Genomic DNA, 18,155 nt, shown 5'->3' with positions numbered 1-18,155 from the left:
CAGGTTTTTAAATAACTGCAGTTTTAACAACTGCTAAGATGTCTAAAATGACTGTGAGACCTCAAACAAATGGCCACACTGTATGTGGCAATATGAAAATCAAGTGACCTTCAAAGGTGCCTCTTTTTTTTTTTTTTTTTTTTTGCTGAGGTCAGAGTTTGAGATAGTGTCAGATCTCAGCAGTGGTCTGCTCTTGGTTGTCAGACACTGAATCAAGGGGGAAAGGCGAAGGCAGCAGCAAGTAGAATACTGCCAAAGGGCTATAATATAAACATGTACAGGTTGGGTATACCTTATGTGAAATGCTTGGAAACCAAAAATGTTTTTGATTTCTGCAGACATCACACTTAACTCCTGGAATGATTCCATCAGCATTGCCTCTGAAAAATCCTGCCAACCTCTTGGGAAGACAGGCAGACAAACATCAGCATGCTGGAAGAAGCAAAGACCACCAGCATTGAAGCGATGATCCCCGCCATCAGCTTCGCTGGACCGAATGAGTGATCATCGTCTCCCAAAGCAGTTACTATACTTCCAACTCAAGAATGAAAAACAGAATGTTGGTAGATAGGAAAAGAGATTTAAAGATGGTCTTAAAGCTAACCTTATAAACTGGGAACTGGGAAGTTCTGGCCCTTGAGCATTCTCACTGGAGGCCAGCTGTGACCAACAGTGCTGTGGAATTCGAAGAGACATGAATGGAGGGCTGAAGGGAGAAATGGGTCAAGGAGAAGGCGCACCAAGTCAACTCTGACTGGGACCACCTTCCACCTGGCAACCAATGTCCTCACTGCGAAAGAACATGCTGATCAAGAATAGGTCTCTATAGCCACCTTTGGACCTACCGCCAGGACCCTATACTTGGAAGACAATCATAATCGGACATGAGTGATTGCTGCTGCTGATTTATATTCAGCCTAAAATGTTTTTAACAAGGCTACTATAATCTGACGGTTTGGGAAGAGAAGAGAGGAGGGGGCTGGAATTTTGTCTTTCCCATTCAGCTCAAGTAACGGGCAATTTTCTACTCCTTCCACCTCTTCATTTTGTTGCATGACAAGGATGGGGCCTGCCATGCACCATCACATGATGAATGGCAGGCCCTGACCACATTCCTCCCAAAGTGGAGTCGAAGCACCAAAAGGCACTTCTTCCACCACTATGGGGAGGAAAGTGTAGGTTGGTTAGCTCCGATGGAGCTACCCGCACTTACCTCCCCTTTTCTCTGTATGATGGGAGAAAGGGTGGTGGGACAATGTGTGCAGAGCTGGTCCACCAGCAAGGCCATTTAGGCACTCGCCTGTGGTGCATTATTACCAGGGGCGCCATCAAAGTGGCCCCGCATGTGCCGGGAGTCCCAGCCCACCTAGGCCGCTCTGCGCTGCACCAGGCCGAAGGAAGGCCCAAAGGCGGGCAGCGGGCCCAGGCCCGTCGCCCATGCTTTTTTCCTGGGTGATGGGCCTGTGCGCATGCGTAGGACTTCCAATCGACCATTGACCATGCTTTTTGGGCGATGAGCCTGTGTGTGTGTGCAGGCCTTCCAAACACCCCCGTGGATGGGTGGCTGGGTCTTCCGTGTCTGTGTGTGCTGGCGTGCGTGCTCTCCAGGGGGCTGCCGCCGCAGTCGCTGCTGCCACCACATGTATTTTTCAGCGATTTGTGTTTTTTTTTGGGGGGGGGGGGGAATTCTGGTCGCTTACTCCTGAAAATTACCTAGGGATGGCTCGGAATGTGTATCGCCACCTTTTCTCCCATCTGATGGGGAAAGGGTGCCAATGCACCACCATGTGATAGGGGAAGGATGGAGGGTAGGGTTGTCCAAATATTCGTTATGTTTCTCGTTTCGTAATTATTTCGGATTGTTCTCGTTTTTTGAAACGAGTATTGAAACGTTTTCCCTGGGCGCAACTGGAAATGTAATTCGAACCATCGTTGGCCCATTCTCTAATTGTTTCTTAAAATTTTCGTTAATTTTTTTCCTTCCAAAATTTTTTTTTTAAATATTTTTTTAAAATTATTTTTTTGTTTTGTTTCTGCAACCTAACATGAATGGGAGCCTAGTGCAGCCTAACATGGCCGCTCCCTGGCCAATCAGAGTCTTCCACGATGGCTGCCAAAGGTGGGGGCTAGCGTCCTCCGTGTCCACGTGGAGGATCTCTATAAAAATCCCCAACCGCAGCCGACCCAAGCCATTCTGGGTTGGGATACCGAGGAGAGAGGGTGTTTGGCGCGCACTGGGAAGCTGCTGCTTGCTTGTTTGGGGGAGAGAGGGCTAACTGGGGGTAGAGTGTTTTTGTTGTTGCTGGTTCGATATTGTGGTTTTTTTGGGGGGAAATTGGCTGGGGGCTTGGGGCAAAGTCCTTGCTGTGGCTGGCTTTAGGGAACTTTTTTTTCCTAAAGGACGTCTGCGTCCCTGCTAGTGCTGAGCTTGGGGTGCTTTCCATCTACTCCTGAGGGAGACCTTTTGCCTTTTTGTTTTCTTTTTTGGAATTTAGCAATCACCACATCAGCCCTTCTTTGCAATCCTGAAAGGGGGGGGGGGACTTGAAAATAATAGTTTCCAAAGGACGTCTGCGTTCCTGCAAGTGCATTGTTTCCCTCCTACTCCGTTTGTAATCCCAAGCCCCCGGGCTGAGTGTTATTGCAGCAATCACAAAGACACACATTGTTTTCAAACCTAAAGGGTACATTGGAAGAAATAGTTTCCAAAGGACGTGGGGCACCCGCCAAGGCATTGCTTCCCTCACGCTCCATTCCTATTCCCAAGCCTTGGGCTGAGTTTTATTTCTGCAATCACAAAGTCAGACATTGATTTGATTCAATAGAGGGTCCACAGCAATTTATAGTTTCCAAAGGACGTTGCCAATCCTGTCAAGGCATTGCTTGGCGTGTGCTGCATTTCTAATCCAAAGTCTACACAAGTAGAAGAGGGACTTTTACAGTGATAAGAACCCAATTGAACAGGAAATAAGACTTTCAAACCAGGAACAGGTTTCTTCAAATATTGAAAAATAGTGTATTATAAAAAGTTATGAAAATTCGCCAAAAATCATAGGAGACAGGAAACATTCTGCAATTTGTTGAGAAAAGAGTGCGGAATGTGTTCTCCCACTGTACCAAATTTGATGAGAATAGCTCAAGAAATGAGGGCGGGAGACCCCCAGAAAAGTCCCCCCCGGTTTCCTGTTTTTTGGCGATTGCGCATGCGCGCCCACCATTTTAGAAACATTTTAAGAAACATTACGAATTTTCGGAAATATCCAAAAATTTTGGGTGAAAAATTAAGAAATAATTTCTATATCGAAGAGCTGGCACCCCCTACTTTAGAAACGAGAATTGAAACATTTTTTCCATCAATCGGACAAGCCTAATGGAGGGTGCACAGGGCACCATGCGTAACCCTGCATACCTTCCCTTTTGCCGGTGATTGCTGGTGCAATGGCATGGCTTGAAAGGGCTGTGTGACTATTCACACAGGGCAGTCACCCATGCTTTCCCATCTCAATGTGATGAGGTGGTTTAAGTGTAACAACTCACAAATGTAGTGATTGCTTTAGCAATGTTCAGTCAACAAGTATAACGTAAGAACTCATATAGAATAAAATACAATATGTTCAGAATTCACAATTGTAATAAACATAATCCATACATCAAAAATGACTGTAGCTCAACAATATATGTTCTGTATATAATTGTTCACTTATTCAATCAGTTCATTGTGCTGAAGAGCAAGTAGGTCACAGTAGATCACGACCGGTTTCGACTAGGTCTTCTTCAAGTGAATTAATCTGGGAAAATTATAATGAATTAACCAAAAACATATAAACATATAACATATCCACGTAAATGTCATTATAAATTTGACATAGAGACTTACAATAGTACATTCATATGTATACCCTTTATGCTCAGAGATCAGCACTTTGGTTCCATGGAGGGTGGAATGTGCTATGGTCTGGAACAGCTCAAGGCCCATTCACTAGCAAGCTGCTGTTATTCAGACACATTCATTGTCGAAATGGAAATAATTATAATGATCTCCCTTGCATGGTTACAATGGGGCACAAACAAGTATAAAATATTTTCCAGGTTATTATTAAGAATATGCTTTTAAAAAAACTTATTTAACTTATTTCTATTTATTTGCCTTTGATGTTAAAAGGAATTATGTTATTTGCTTAATAGGTAAGAAAATGAGGATAAAACCAAGTACATGAATATCTGTGCAGACTGAAGACTTGCTGATATAAATTATAAACTTAGAGTAGACATTTGATTAAATTCTGGGTTTTTGTTTGTATTTACTTGTAAGGATCTAAAGTATATACTCTATAACATCAGAATGCCCCCCCGTCTCCTATGAATAGGACTAAGTAATAGGATTATAATTAAATGACTGGGTGTGAATTTCAACTATGTATATTTTCTCAAAATCTATCTATTTATGTCCCCAGGCATTTGATCTATTTGCAGATGGAAACAAATATGAATTGATTTAAAAATTAATAGAAAAGTGTAACATCTTTGCGGGTGTTCACAACTTCCCAATAAGTTTTCAAACCAGAATAACTATACCAGCAAACGGAAGTGTACAGTGCCAAAATGGTTTTCAATAACCAGGCACATTAAGAACTCTGTCAGGTTTAGTACACATACATGGGCATTATTTAATCTCTCTCATAAAATCTTCTAATGAGGTAGTAAACCTCTGAAGAAAAAATTATTTTAACAAACCTGTCTGCAATTTCTACTGTGTACAGTTTGTGGTAATTGCTTATGGGCCAACTGCTGAGCCCCTGAGCATGGTAGAAAGGGCATCAGACTTGATTCAGTTAATTTTTCTTTTAAAAGAGAAATATTATAAAAGTGGGAGTTTATAACAAGGTTGGGAATTGTGTTAACCATGGTCTACATGTGGTTTTTGGGAAGTCCCCAGTAGCCCTTTGGACGCCTCATGGATCCTTTAAAGGCCCTAGTACCCCCCTCTCCCCAATTTCTTTGCAAATACTGTATTCTTAAAAGATTGAAATACAAATCTTGTTGGAATCTTCAATAAAGTATTATCTAGATATCCTTTCCTTCTTTTTTTAAATCAGGGCAAAATGGTGCAGAGTTCACAGAGTTAATACTAAAGAGGGCTTCTGAACCTTTGTTGGGCATTTCTAAAGGCATTATCTGGTTACATATCAAGCAGCACCTGATCAAATTCACTATCCAATGAAACCATTGATGGCATGGCAGCACTTTCTATTTTTAACTTTGGCAACCTTGGAAATGGGAGTACTGAGATAGCTTCTTTGGATGTCTTTTCAAGTTGTGTCCAGCTTTTGGTGAACTTCAATTTAAGGTCCCATGAGGGTTTCTTGTCCAGAGGGGTTTTTGCCTTTGCCTTCCTTTGACAGGGTGCAACATGCTCAAGGCTACCCAGTAGGTTTTTATAACTAAGAAGGAATTTGAACGCTAGTATGCGGGGTTGCAGTCCAATACTCAAAGTACTATACCATACTGACTCTCATTAGAAAATTGGGGGTACAAGTGGCCAAACATCAGAATGTGACCAAGTTGACAAAAGTTATTAATGAGGAAAAAAACACAAGCTAGAAGAGGCTGCAGTGGTTTGCTTTAGACTGAATCTACTGGGAATAGCAAGAATCAAATCTCTCTCCTCTCCTCTGCTGAACAACTTTTGCATTTTAAATTCAGGCTACAGCTATTGAGGAACATAAAGGAAAAAAGAGGGAAAGGGAGAATGCAATTGGGATATTTTTAAAGGAACTGGAAATGTGTAACAACATGTTTAATTAATTTGGGTGGTCCCTGCCAAATCAGGACAGTTGGAAGGCATGATAGTATTACTATGTTTCTCTAGTCATGTTTCTCAATTATTTTTATCTTTTGATCAATCATAGTTGGAAACACATGGAGACTGGTGATTGATATATCTCTAAACCAGTGGTTCTTACCCTGGGGTCCTCAGATGTTTTTGCCCTACAACTCCCAGAAATCCCAGCTAGTTAACCAGCTGTTAGGATTTCTGGGAGCTGAAGGCCAAAAACATCTGGGGACACCAGGTTGAGAACCACTGCTCTAGGCAATTAGCCTATTTGACCACAGTAATTCCTACATATTTGAAGTCACACAGGGACACCTTCCTCACACTTTTTCTTTTGACCAAGATAGTACTGAGTCCTAACCAGGGCCACTGAGAGTGCCACTATAGTTGCCATATTTTTTTAACAGCAAGATGGAACAGCCTTCTTTATTTTCAGGCAGACATAAGGCAGGCTAGGACATCTGATGCAGGCCTAGGTCAGGTGTGTTTCAGGGCTGATGATGAGATGCCATTTTGGAAGAAAATTAAAGTCTGCCTATTTTATGGCTCTCATAGTAAGCAAGAGTCTCATAAAAGATTCTCTCCTCATCTGACTTGAAAAGGTCTTCATACATTTTAATCACCTGGTCCTGTAATGCTAAGAGCAGAAACAGCAGTTGCAAACAGTGCTCACTACAATGACACCCTGTAGCAACTGGTAATTAATTTGAGTCTCTGTTGTTGTGCACCAAATACAGGAACAACCCCTGTATCCACAGGACCAGTATCCACCGTTTCACTTATCCATATTCAATAGAATATGTCTTGTCTAGACATTTCCTTGGTCCTCCAGCACAACTATTTAGTTGTAGTGTCTCAGAGACCCCCGAGTCATGACCCCGTCGTCATTACGGAGCAGACCGAAGAAGAGATGGGGTTTTTGCCATTTCCGCCTGATTCCTTTCCTTTCCAGATGTCCCCTGTTGACAGTTCTAGCCCACAGTTCATAAAAAAGGGCCTTGGCTCTCAGCCCGGTTCTCCAGAGAATGTTAGTTTTGACCACCGATTGTTTTGGGAGGCTTCGCGCGTGGAAAAGCAGATTTCCAGAAGGAGCGCTCATTTAGCGGAGAAAGCAAGCGTTAATTAAGCTGGTGGTTCCCTTGAGAGTTTTCAGGGAGGACTGCATCTGGCAAAGTTGTTGACTTTGGTCATTTTCCCTTGGGAAAGAGCTCAGACACCTGGCTGAGGAGGAGAGCAAAGTCCCATAAAAGTTCTGGGCACCAAATAGATTTTGCGGTGTTCAACGTGTCAGTTGAGGGATTCACATCGACTCTAGTTCTGCAGCGCGCTACTCTCGAGTAGACCGGCATTGCCTCTCGTCCCCCTGTCAAGCCTGGACAGCGATTCAGCTTTACCATGACTAACTTTGCCTTGCCTTGCATCCTAGCCTCGGATTGAGCCCTGGAACTCTTGACAGATCTTGCCTTAATCCCCACTCAAACAGCCTAAAGGTTTGAGTGTGTTTCGGTTATTGGATTTAAAACTTCGAACTCTAATACTGGACATCTCCTTTCATATTACTGGACTATATTTGACCTTTCCTGAAAGGTCTACTGCTGGACTATATACTCTGCTTATTTTTAGTTGTCTCCTTTATTTCCTTAATAAAGATATTAGACTGTTTATTGGCCTTCGTGTCTGATTCCCAGTGCTCACGCTGCCTGAGGTGTCACATTAGTATTCTTGGCCCTTCGTTTCAAGTGGCTTTGTGAATTTACATGAATCTAGGAACGTTTCTCCCACAGATAAGGGGGACATACTGTACTCAGGGATCCATCTGTTTTGAGAATGGTTGTCCACACTTTTGCATTTGTATGTTTTTTTTAACAAATTAAGGGATTTAGGGCTATTGTATGACAAAGACCAAAATATATGCAACATGGTGAAGCCCTGGATTACCTTCCAGATCACTGGGCCTCAGCAATGCATACTAGCCTTCCTCTCTATTTTATCCACTCTTGTCAAGTCTCCATTCAGCTCATCTCCCAGAAACTCTCCTTTAACTAGAGGTTAAGAGTCCTTACTATCTTGCATTAAATGAGTAATTAAAAGCACCAACTCAGATTTGTTATGTTAACACTGTTTACTTGCATTCTAGTTTCTTATATTTTTTTTCTGAAGAATTGCTCTCAGAAGGATATAGTCGAGGTTTAGTATGTTTGACTGCATAATCTTTGTGGAAGGAGTTTGGATCTTAAAATCTCCAAATACCATCCTTACCACAAAAGTGGCTAACACCTTGGGAAACACTAAAGCAAACCTATAAAAGGAAAGTATAAAATGTGAGGCAACATCTCAATTAAAATTATGGTCCTGTTGTTGCCTATGAGTCCATGGGGGGTTGGGTGGGTAAAACATGCAGATGTCAAGGATATGTACGGCAACATATTGCTATTACAGTCTCCAAACAAAATATAGGCACTCCTCAGTTGGCAAAGCCTGGATAATTATTGTGTTTTTTGTTGTCTCGCCCGGCTGCCATCTCCTTCTTTTCCTCTGTCTAGCTAGAGCCCCCCCCCCCCCCCCGCATGATCAGCATTTGGAGAATTGTGAAAGACCAGTTGACACACAGAGACTGTTGGTGTCAGGTTGCAGCAACATGTCTGCAGCAAACAATGCAATAAAGTTTGAAATGGGAAAGAGTGCACTTCTACTCTTGATAGTCCTACTGCAGCCAGCCACATGTGTCTTCCTAGTGTTCTCAATATAGGTAAAATGATTTTATTTACTTATGCAAGACTTACTTAATCTGATTGTTTCATTTCACATGTGCATATTGTTAGTTTGGAAAGAAAGATGTTTGCTGAAATGTATCTATTTTGTGATGCAGGAACCTAGCCTTATTCCTTCAATGTTATTATTTTACCCCTGGTACTAAAGTTTCCCTTAAAGAAGTACAGTCAGGCCTCCACATTTATGTATTTTATTTTTAAATTATCTCTAGGAACCTGTAAATCATCCAGGGCTCAGGAACATACAAACATCCCGGACTTGGACTTTTTGTTTTGTTTTAACTATTGTTAACGTATATCTTTTCTAGAGAGATGCGCCAAAACCAACAAAATGAAGTTCAACAGGGACAAATGCAAGATACTCCACTTAGGCAGAAAAATTGAAATGCAAAGATACAGTATGGGGGACGCTTGGCTCGACAGCAGAACGTGTGAAAAGGAACTTGGAGTCCTTGTGGACAACAAGTTAATCATGAACCTACAATGTGATGTGGCAGCTAAAAAAGCCAATGGGATTTTGGTTTGCATAAATAGGGGTATAGCATCTAGATCCAGGGAAGTCATGCTACACCGCTATTCTGCCTTGGTCAGGCCACACCTGGAATACTGTTTCCAATTCCGGGCACCACAATTTAAGGGAGATGTTGATAAACTGGAAAGTGTCCAGAGGAGGGTGACTAAAATGATGAAGGGTCTGGAGAACAAGCCCTATGAGGAGCGGCTTACAGAGCTGGGCATGTTTATCCTGAAGAAGAGAAGGCTGAGAAGAGACATGCTGGCCATGTATAAATATGTGAGGGGAAGTCTTAGGGAGGAGTGAGCAAGCTTGGTTTCTGCTGCCCTGGAAACTAGGATATGGAACAATGGCTTTAAACTACAGGAAAGGAGATTCCACCTGAACATTAGGAAGAACTTCCTAACTGTGAGAGCTGTTCGACACTGGAACTCTCTGCCCTGGAGTGTGGTGGAGGCTTTTAAGCCTTCTTTGGAGGCTTTTAAGCAGAGACTGGATGGCCATCTGTTGGGGGTGCTTTGGATGCAATTTTCCTGCTTCTTGGCAGGGCATTTGGACTGGATGGCCCATGAGGTCTCTTCCAACTCTATCATTCTAGAATTCTATGATTCTAGAGAGATCAAGAGATGGTTGCTTCCCTCACCTATCAGTATTGGTTATTGTATCTTTTTATTGGTTAAAAAAACCTTGTTTGTTGGCAAGTAAGGGTAGACCATTCAGTGGATAGAAACTTACTTCAAACCGTCTATTGAGTAAAGAAATATGGTTTATGCCATACCCTTCTTCGAAGTGATAACAAGTGAAGGGACACAACAACAAGAAAGCAAGAACCCAGGCCAGTGAAAATCTCATTTAAAGTTCCAACAAGAAAGTTTAAAAAAAAAAAAGCTTGACAGAATAATGTAGTGCATTCTGCTAGTGGAAGTACTCCTGTCAGAAATAAAAAAAATGTGTAAGCAATTGTACTGAGAATGAAGGCCCTTCACCTCAAATAGTTAAACAAAAGACAGCAGAAAATCTGGTATGTTTATGCACTATCATCGTACACACAATAAAAATAGACGTGTTTAAGAATTATTATTATACTGCAGAGCAAACAAATGATGGATGAGTTACAATCTCTAAAGACAAATGTAAACTTCAATTCAGTGAAAATACCCTTTTCTTGGTTTTCTAATGTATGAAGACTTTCAGTAACCAGAGACAAGAAAATGAAGCTATTCATTCTAGGAGATATAGAGGAAAGGGGAAACAAGAATGAAAGAGTGTCTTGTACATTGTTCTCTCTCCCCCCCCCTCCCAACTTTTTATCAAAATCTATTGTATGGTACCAAAGAATTACATTCAGTTGTAATTTAAAACACAACAAGAACTATTGTGCCTATGGGATATGACACATAGTTTGATTGCAGTACTTTACAGGCAATATAACTTCTTTGTTTTCCAGTTAAACAGGTTAGCAGAAGGCTGCTTTCAATTTTTTTAAAACAACTCAGAAACACAAAGTTGTAACCAAGGTTTCAGTTGAGGAACAGATAATGTAATGCCCTTCTTTCTCAAACATGTTGTTGCCTTACCTGTGACCAAGCAACATAGACTGGACTCAGAATTAATCATCTACATAACCATTGAAGTAATATCAGTTAGATATTTGTAGGTCTTAGTGAATTCAGTTGACCTAACAGGATAATAAAAACTGGCATCCTAGCTTAGAGTCTAGGCTGAGTTGGATTGACAGTGGAGATTGACTGAATGTAAAAATGTGGCTTCTACAAGGACATTTGGCAAGGAGACTAAAAAATGAATGTGTATGATTTCTAATTACCTTGTTGTTGTCACTATGTGCCTTCGAGGAATTTCTGATGTTATGACCCAAAGGTGGAACTATTATGGGTTTTTCTTGAAGGATTTGTTCAGAGGGGCTTTGTCATTGCAGGCTGAGCACAATGTTAGTTTCCATGACTGACCTCCTGAGTCCAAGTTTAATACTCACATCACTACATCATGCTTATTTCTATATGTGTCTTGATCTTTTATTTCAATGAACCAGTATTAGCATCAACCACAGTTCATTGGATTTGAATGTGATGAGAAATTATGATTTCATCAACAGTGAAAACATATTTCACTTTTTTCATATATGGGAAAGAAAGCACAAAAGTATTTGCCTTGCTGTGACTTATTAATGATACAGGTTTTATATTCCTTATCTCATTTGGGTCTGGGATATGTTTTGAATTTTTATTTTTTTAATTGGATTTTGGGGTGCCTGCATTTGCATATATGTACCCAATTACATATCTTGGAGATGGGACCAAAGTCGAAACATCAAATTCATTGATATTTGATATATACCTTATACACATAGTTTGATAATAATTAGATACAATATTTTAAATAATGTTGTGCATAAACCAAAGTTTGTGCATCTTGAAAACAAAGGTGTCATTATCTCAGCTACCGATATGGTTAATTTCAGATTAAAAAAAAATTGGGATTTTAGAATTCTGGTTAAAGGGTGTTCAAGTTGTATTGTCTCTCAATCTGGAGGACACAAATAAAAGATAGTGTTATTTTAAAATACTACATATCCTCCAAAGAATATTGTACATGAGAAACTACATCCAGAGAGTTGCATGCATACTTCTCTCTTATGAAATGCAGGCATGTTTCTATTTACTGTTAAGTTTAAACCACTACTGAAAAACCTTATCTTCTCACAAAACTTCATGATTTCAGAGGATTTAAGAACTCAGTACTATAGATCCAAGAGGTCAAAAATAAGCACTTTGAAAATATCAGGAGAAGTTCAAGCCTTCTTGACTCTGTTTAGTTATATGGTTGTTGTTGCTTTTTTAAATATAAGCTATATACTTAAAGTGTAGCCTAGCTTTGACACCATTTTAACGGCATTCTCCGAGGATGTAACAAGTGCACCTGCTTGTCCTATTTTGATGGATTCGTTTCAATTGGTTCAGCCCGAGGACGTGGACAAGGTGCTTGGAGAGGTGAGGGCTACCACATGCATCCTAGACCCCTGCCCATCCTGGCTGGTGAGAGAAGCCAGAGGGGGATTGGCCGAGTGGGTGAAGGTGGTGGTGAATGCCTCCCTTCGGGAAGGCATATTTCCAGCGAGCCTTAAATTGGCTGTGATTAAACCGCTGTTGAAGAAGCCATCACTGGACCCCACTCAATTGGAGAACTATCGGCCTATTTCCAATCTCCCCTTTCTGGGCAAGGTCGTGGAACGTGTGGTGGCCGCACAACTCCAGGCATTCTTGGTAGATACTGATTTTCTGGATCCGGCACAGTCTGGTTTCAGGCCGGGGCATGGTACCGAGACAGCCTTGGTCGCCTTAGTTGATGATCTACACCGGGAACTGGACAGGGGGAGTGTGTCCCTGCTGGTTCTGCTGGACCTCTCAGCGGCCTTCGATACTGTCGATCACGGTATCCTTCTGGGGCGCCTTGCCGGGATGGGTCTTGGGGATACTGTTCTGCAGTGGCTCCGGTCCTTCCTGGAGGGGCGTTCCCAGATGGTGTCATTGGGGGACACCTGCTTGGCCCCACAACCATTGACTTGTGGGGTCCCGCAGGGGTCAATACTGTCCCCCATGTTGTTCAACATATACATGAAGCCGCTGGGAGAGATCATCCGGAGTTTCGGGGTGAGGTGTCATCTGTACGCAGATGATGTCCAGCTCTGTCACTCCTTCCCACCTGTCACTAAGGAGGCTGTTCAGGTCCTGAACCGCTGTATCGGACTGGATGAGGTCGAACAAATTGAAACTTAATCCAGACAAGACAGAGGTCCTCCTGGTCAGTTGCAGGGCTGAACAGGGTATAGGGTTACAGCCTGTGTTGGATGGGGTCGCACTCCCCCTGAAGACACAGGTTCGCAGTCTGGGGGTTCTCCTGGACTCATCGCTGAGCCTGGAGCCCCAGGTCTCGGCGGTGGCCAGGGAAGCCTTCGCACAACTCCGCCTTGTGCGCCAGCTGCGCCCGTACCTTGGGAGGTCTGACTTGGCCACGGTGGTCCACGCTCTGGTTACAGATCGTTTGGACTACTGCAACGCGCTCTACGTGGGGCTGCCTTTGAAGATGGCTCGGAAGCTCCAACTAGTACAACGGGCGGCAGCCAGACTAATAACAGGAGTGGCTTACAGGGAGCGTACTACTCCCATGTTGAGTCAGCTCCACTGGCTGCCGATATGCTACCGAGCCCAATTCAAAGGGCTGGTTTTGACCTACAAAGCCCTAAATGGTTCTGGCCCATCTTACCTGTCTGAACGTATCTCCCCCTATGAGCCTTCTAGAACTCTTAGATCATCAGGGGAGGCCCTGCTCTCGGTCCCACCAGCCTCGCAGGTAAGGCTGGTGGGAAAGAGGGACAGGGCCTTCTCGGTGGTGGCTCCTCGGCTGTGGAACACCCTCCCCAGCAACATACGGCAGATACCAACTCTCTTAGGCTTCAGGAAAGCCTTAAAGACATGGTTGTGCACACAGGCTTTTAATGAATGAGAACATGGACTTTACATGACCTGTACGAAGACTTGAGGATTCTGGATGAATGGTTTTTAATCTTGGACATTCTTAAAATTTTATATAATGTGTTTTTATTTTGTAATGGTATCTGTTTTATATGAACTGTTGTTTTGTAGATTGTTTTATATGAATTGCTGTTTTTACATTGTTTTAGGCATTGAATTTTTGCCTATTTACTGTAAGCCGCTTTGAGTCTCCTAGGAGAGAAAGGCGGGGTAAAAGTAATGTAAATAAATAAATAAATAAATAGCCTAAGCAACCAAGGCAGGCCTATTGAGAAAACGCAGAAAGAAAGAGATCAAGCATGCAAATGACATTTAGTGCCATTTTAAGAACAGCAATTTCAAATGGGTTTTCATCATCAGATGCACATATACGCAAGTTAAGCAAGCTCTCTTATTTTAAAATACCATGAAGTTTGCAGCTTTTATATAACACTTGGTCAGCATTCAAAGTCTGTTTGAGTGTCTAAAGGTTCTTTGGTCTTACTAAATTTTGGATTGAACTAGTCTAAGAGACTCCACTTGGGAAGTGTAAATAACAGTAGCATTTATTGAAATTACTGTAATAAGTAAGAGATGAAATAAAATTACCTGTTTGTCTGTCCATCTATCCACCCAGCAGTTGGACTGAACATGCCAGGAGTTAAAGCCCAGATACTTAATGATAGGAATGCTGGACTTTTTCCCAGCAAAATCTGGAGGGTATCCTTAGTGCAGTCCACAATTTCCCATCCTACCTGTAGTCTAGATATGCCTAGATATGCCTATTTATGTATTTCAATCCAAAAAAGCATCCAATATATGATCCTGTAATAACCAGAAGGATGGGTTTCAAACAGGTCACATGAGGCTCCGGGGAAGCAACTAGCTTATTGTTGTGTGTGTTTCCATGGCAGAATAGGGATTGCAACATTAGTTTCTGGAGTAATTATCAAATGCTTAAACTATCAAACCATGCTGAGATTTATAGGAAAAAGAAGTCCAGCATAAGGGCTCCTGGATACAGGATTTGAGATCTTTACAGTAGGAATAGCGGGAAATAGTGGCATTTGCTGCAATAAGGATGTCTTTTCATATTCTGTTCTCCAAAACAATCATGACTGCTAAACCACTATGGCATTATGTACTCCCATTTCAATGTTTGGCTGTAAAAGCTGGATAATAAAGAAAGCAGGAAAGAGGAAACTCAATTTATTTGAATTGTGATACTGGAGAAAAATTCTACTGATTCCATGCACTGCTTACCCTGTTTCCCCTAAAATAAGACATCCCCAGAAAATAAGACCTAGTAGAGGTTTTGCTGAATTGCTAAATATAAGGCCTCCCCCGAAAGTAAGACCTAGCAAAGTTTTTGTTTTGAAGCATGCCCAATGAACAGAACACCAGAGCATGAAGGATCAATAAATGTACATACCATAAATTGATGTACATGGAAATAATAGTAGTAATTATTGATAGGATTCACAGTTTGTCTGGTTATGCTGGTTTGTGGTGACAACTACTGTACAGTATATAATAAATGTTCATTTTTTTGTTCAACAATAAATGTGAATTCTTCCTCATGGAAAAATAAGACATCCCCTGAAAATAAGGCCTAGAGCATCTTTGGGAGCAAAAATTAATATAAGACACTGTCTTATTTTCGGGGAAACACGGTAATAGCTTGACGATTGGGTCAAATCAAACCTGAACTCTCCCTGGAACCCATGATGATTAAGCTGAATTCAGCAATATCACAAGAAGACATGACTCACTTGAAAAGACAACAACACTTGGTAAGTTAAAGAGCAATAGAAAAAGAGAAAGAGACATCCAGGGTGATTGACTGAAGCCATGGTCCTAGGTTTGCAGGACCTGAGCAGGGTTGTTGATGATAGGTTGGCTTAGAGCAGTGGTTCTCAACCTGGGGTCATCAGATGTTTTCGGCCTTCAACTCCCAGAAATTCTAACAGCTGGTAAACTGGCTGGGATTTCTGGGAGTTGTAGGCCAAAAACATCTGGGGACCCCAGGTTGAGAACCATTGGCTTAGAGGTCTCCCAGTCATAAGATCACCATGCCAAAGTTGGCTTCACAGTGGCTAACAACAACAGCCACACTACAAAGTGTTTAGAAAAGATGGACCCAATATACTAACCGATTGTATTTCAGGCAATAGTTATTCGCCATAGGATCTCTATGGCAAGCTTAGTAATTCCACAGTACTTTCTTTACAAAGTGAAATAGCAGTGTGAAGTTTTCTGAGTTCTTTCATGGGCCACATCTACACTGACCACTGAAATCAGTTTCAAATTGGTACTGAAGATAGTGGTTTTGCTGTACAGATGATTACATAGGAAATCCTCAAACCAGTTTGATGCCCTGATGGTGATTGATTACACAAACAGATCACTGATGTACTGTCAGGGCTTTCTTTCATGTGGGAGTTTGTTGTCTAGCTGTAGATGGGGCCTCAGGGAAACCTACAAGCTGTGTTTTTTGAGAGCTACTAGAATCCGGGGTGAGCTAACCCAGGGGACACTCATTCTTAGCAGCCGTTTCTTCTTTAAGTTATTCCAACAATTATAGAAATTTGTATAGTACAGCTTTCCTATACTTGTAAACAAGAGGTACATGCAGGGATCTTTCTTCCCCATGGCCCGCATTATTCTGCTTTCACCACTTGATGGAATATCTTCTTTCTTTATTACACAATAAAAGTGACAATGTGACTTTTAAAAAATTCACACAATTTTGAGAAACATGTCATTTTCTTACTAAATCCTAATTTTAAAAAACATGATTCTAGTTATATTAATTTTTAATAGGAATTAAAGTAAACATTTCTCATAACTGCTTGCCAACAACTTTCTGATTAAATGCAATTTTTCTGAGTGACATCTTGTCATTCTGCAGAATATGGGATTTATTGTTCTGAAGAAAATCTGATCTAAAATTAGGAAAGGGGAGGCAACAATTCTTTTCCTGGTTTAATAAATGTTTGCTTTTAATCAAAACGTTGGGGGTGGTTTGCCTTTCATTGCAGCTTCTGGTAGCAAGATACTGAATCTTTACTGTAATTTTTGGGTACAAAAACTGAGGAACAATCTAATCCATTAGGCTTTGAATTAGGGCTAACAAAGCAAATCGAATCAAACATTCAGTAGTGCTCCTTCTCAAGGTCACTGGTGGCTAGTAACTCCCATGTCAGATGAATGGTGAGGTCTCTGCTGCTTCAAATGATAGAATTAGAGATTAAGGATTTAAGTTAAAGAACAATAGATTTTGAATGAGCATTCACAGTTCCTTCTTGAAATGAGAGCAGTTTGGTAATAGAACCAATTGAATAATTTATTACAATCAACAGATCAGACAAAAATGGAACCAATTGCTTTGACAGGTGATGAGATTTTTTTCTCTTATATCTTCAATAAGAGGCTGGACAGTTACCAGCTGTGGATGTTCTAACTAGAGATCCTGCACTGAATTGTTTGGGGATGGCCTAACCCTTCTATGATTTTATAATTTTTGAACTACCCAATAGAACTCCTGTGTGTGTGTGTGTATTAAAGTGGAGAGGGGGGAAGCTAGCGAGATTAAAAACAATTTAATGGGTTTTTTGTTATGTCAGTAGAAAAAGGAAAAACCCAATAAGGCCTCTGGGTGGAGAAAGCAATGAAATGCTAAGAGGGGATAGGGAAAAAACAGAACTATTCAACACCATCTTTGCCTCAGTCTTTCCCAAAAGAAAATCGGTGTTTAATCTGAACAATATGGAACGGATGAGGTAATAGAGGAAATGCCACCCAAAAATAGGTAAAGAAGCAATCAAGGAATACCTGGCTATTCTAAAAGAATTCAAGTCTTCACAGCCAGATGAACTACATTCAAGAATATTGAAAGAACTAGCAGAAGTAATTTCAGAACCACTGGCAATAATTTTGAGAATTCTTGGGGAACAGGAGAAGCCCCAGCAGACTGGAGGAGGGCAAATGTTGTCCCTACCTTCAAGAAGGGGAAAAAAGGGGGACCCAAATAATTACCATCCAGTCAGCCTGACATCAATACCAGGAATTATTCCAGAACAGATCATTAGGGAGGCAGTCTGTAATCACTTAGAAAAGAATGCTGGGATCACTAAAAGTCAACATGGATTTCTCAGAAATGTGTCATGTCAGACTAATAATCTTATCTCTTTTTTCAATAGAGTTACAAACTTGATAGATGCAGATAATACTGTGGATGTAGCATATCTTGATTTCAGTATGGCCTTTGACAAGATCCCCCCCCCCCCCCAATGATCTTTTTGCAAACAAACTAGTAAAATGTGGGCTAGACAATACTATTAGGTAGATTTGTAATTGGTTGGTGACGAAACCCAAAGAGTGCTCACCAATGGTTCCTCTTCATCCTGGAAAGAAATTGCTAGTAGGGTGCTTCAAAATTCAGTCTTGAGCCAAGTGCTGTTACACATCTTTATTAATTATTTGGATGAAGGTTTAGAGGGCATGCT

This window comes from Anolis carolinensis, chromosome 4 (genome assembly GCF_035594765.1).
Source record: "Anolis carolinensis isolate JA03-04 chromosome 4, rAnoCar3.1.pri, whole genome shotgun sequence".
Taxonomy (NCBI): Eukaryota; Metazoa; Chordata; class Lepidosauria; order Squamata; family Dactyloidae; genus Anolis; species Anolis carolinensis.
The sequence above is the reverse complement of the archived record's forward strand: the minus strand, read 5'-3'. Positions refer to the sequence as shown.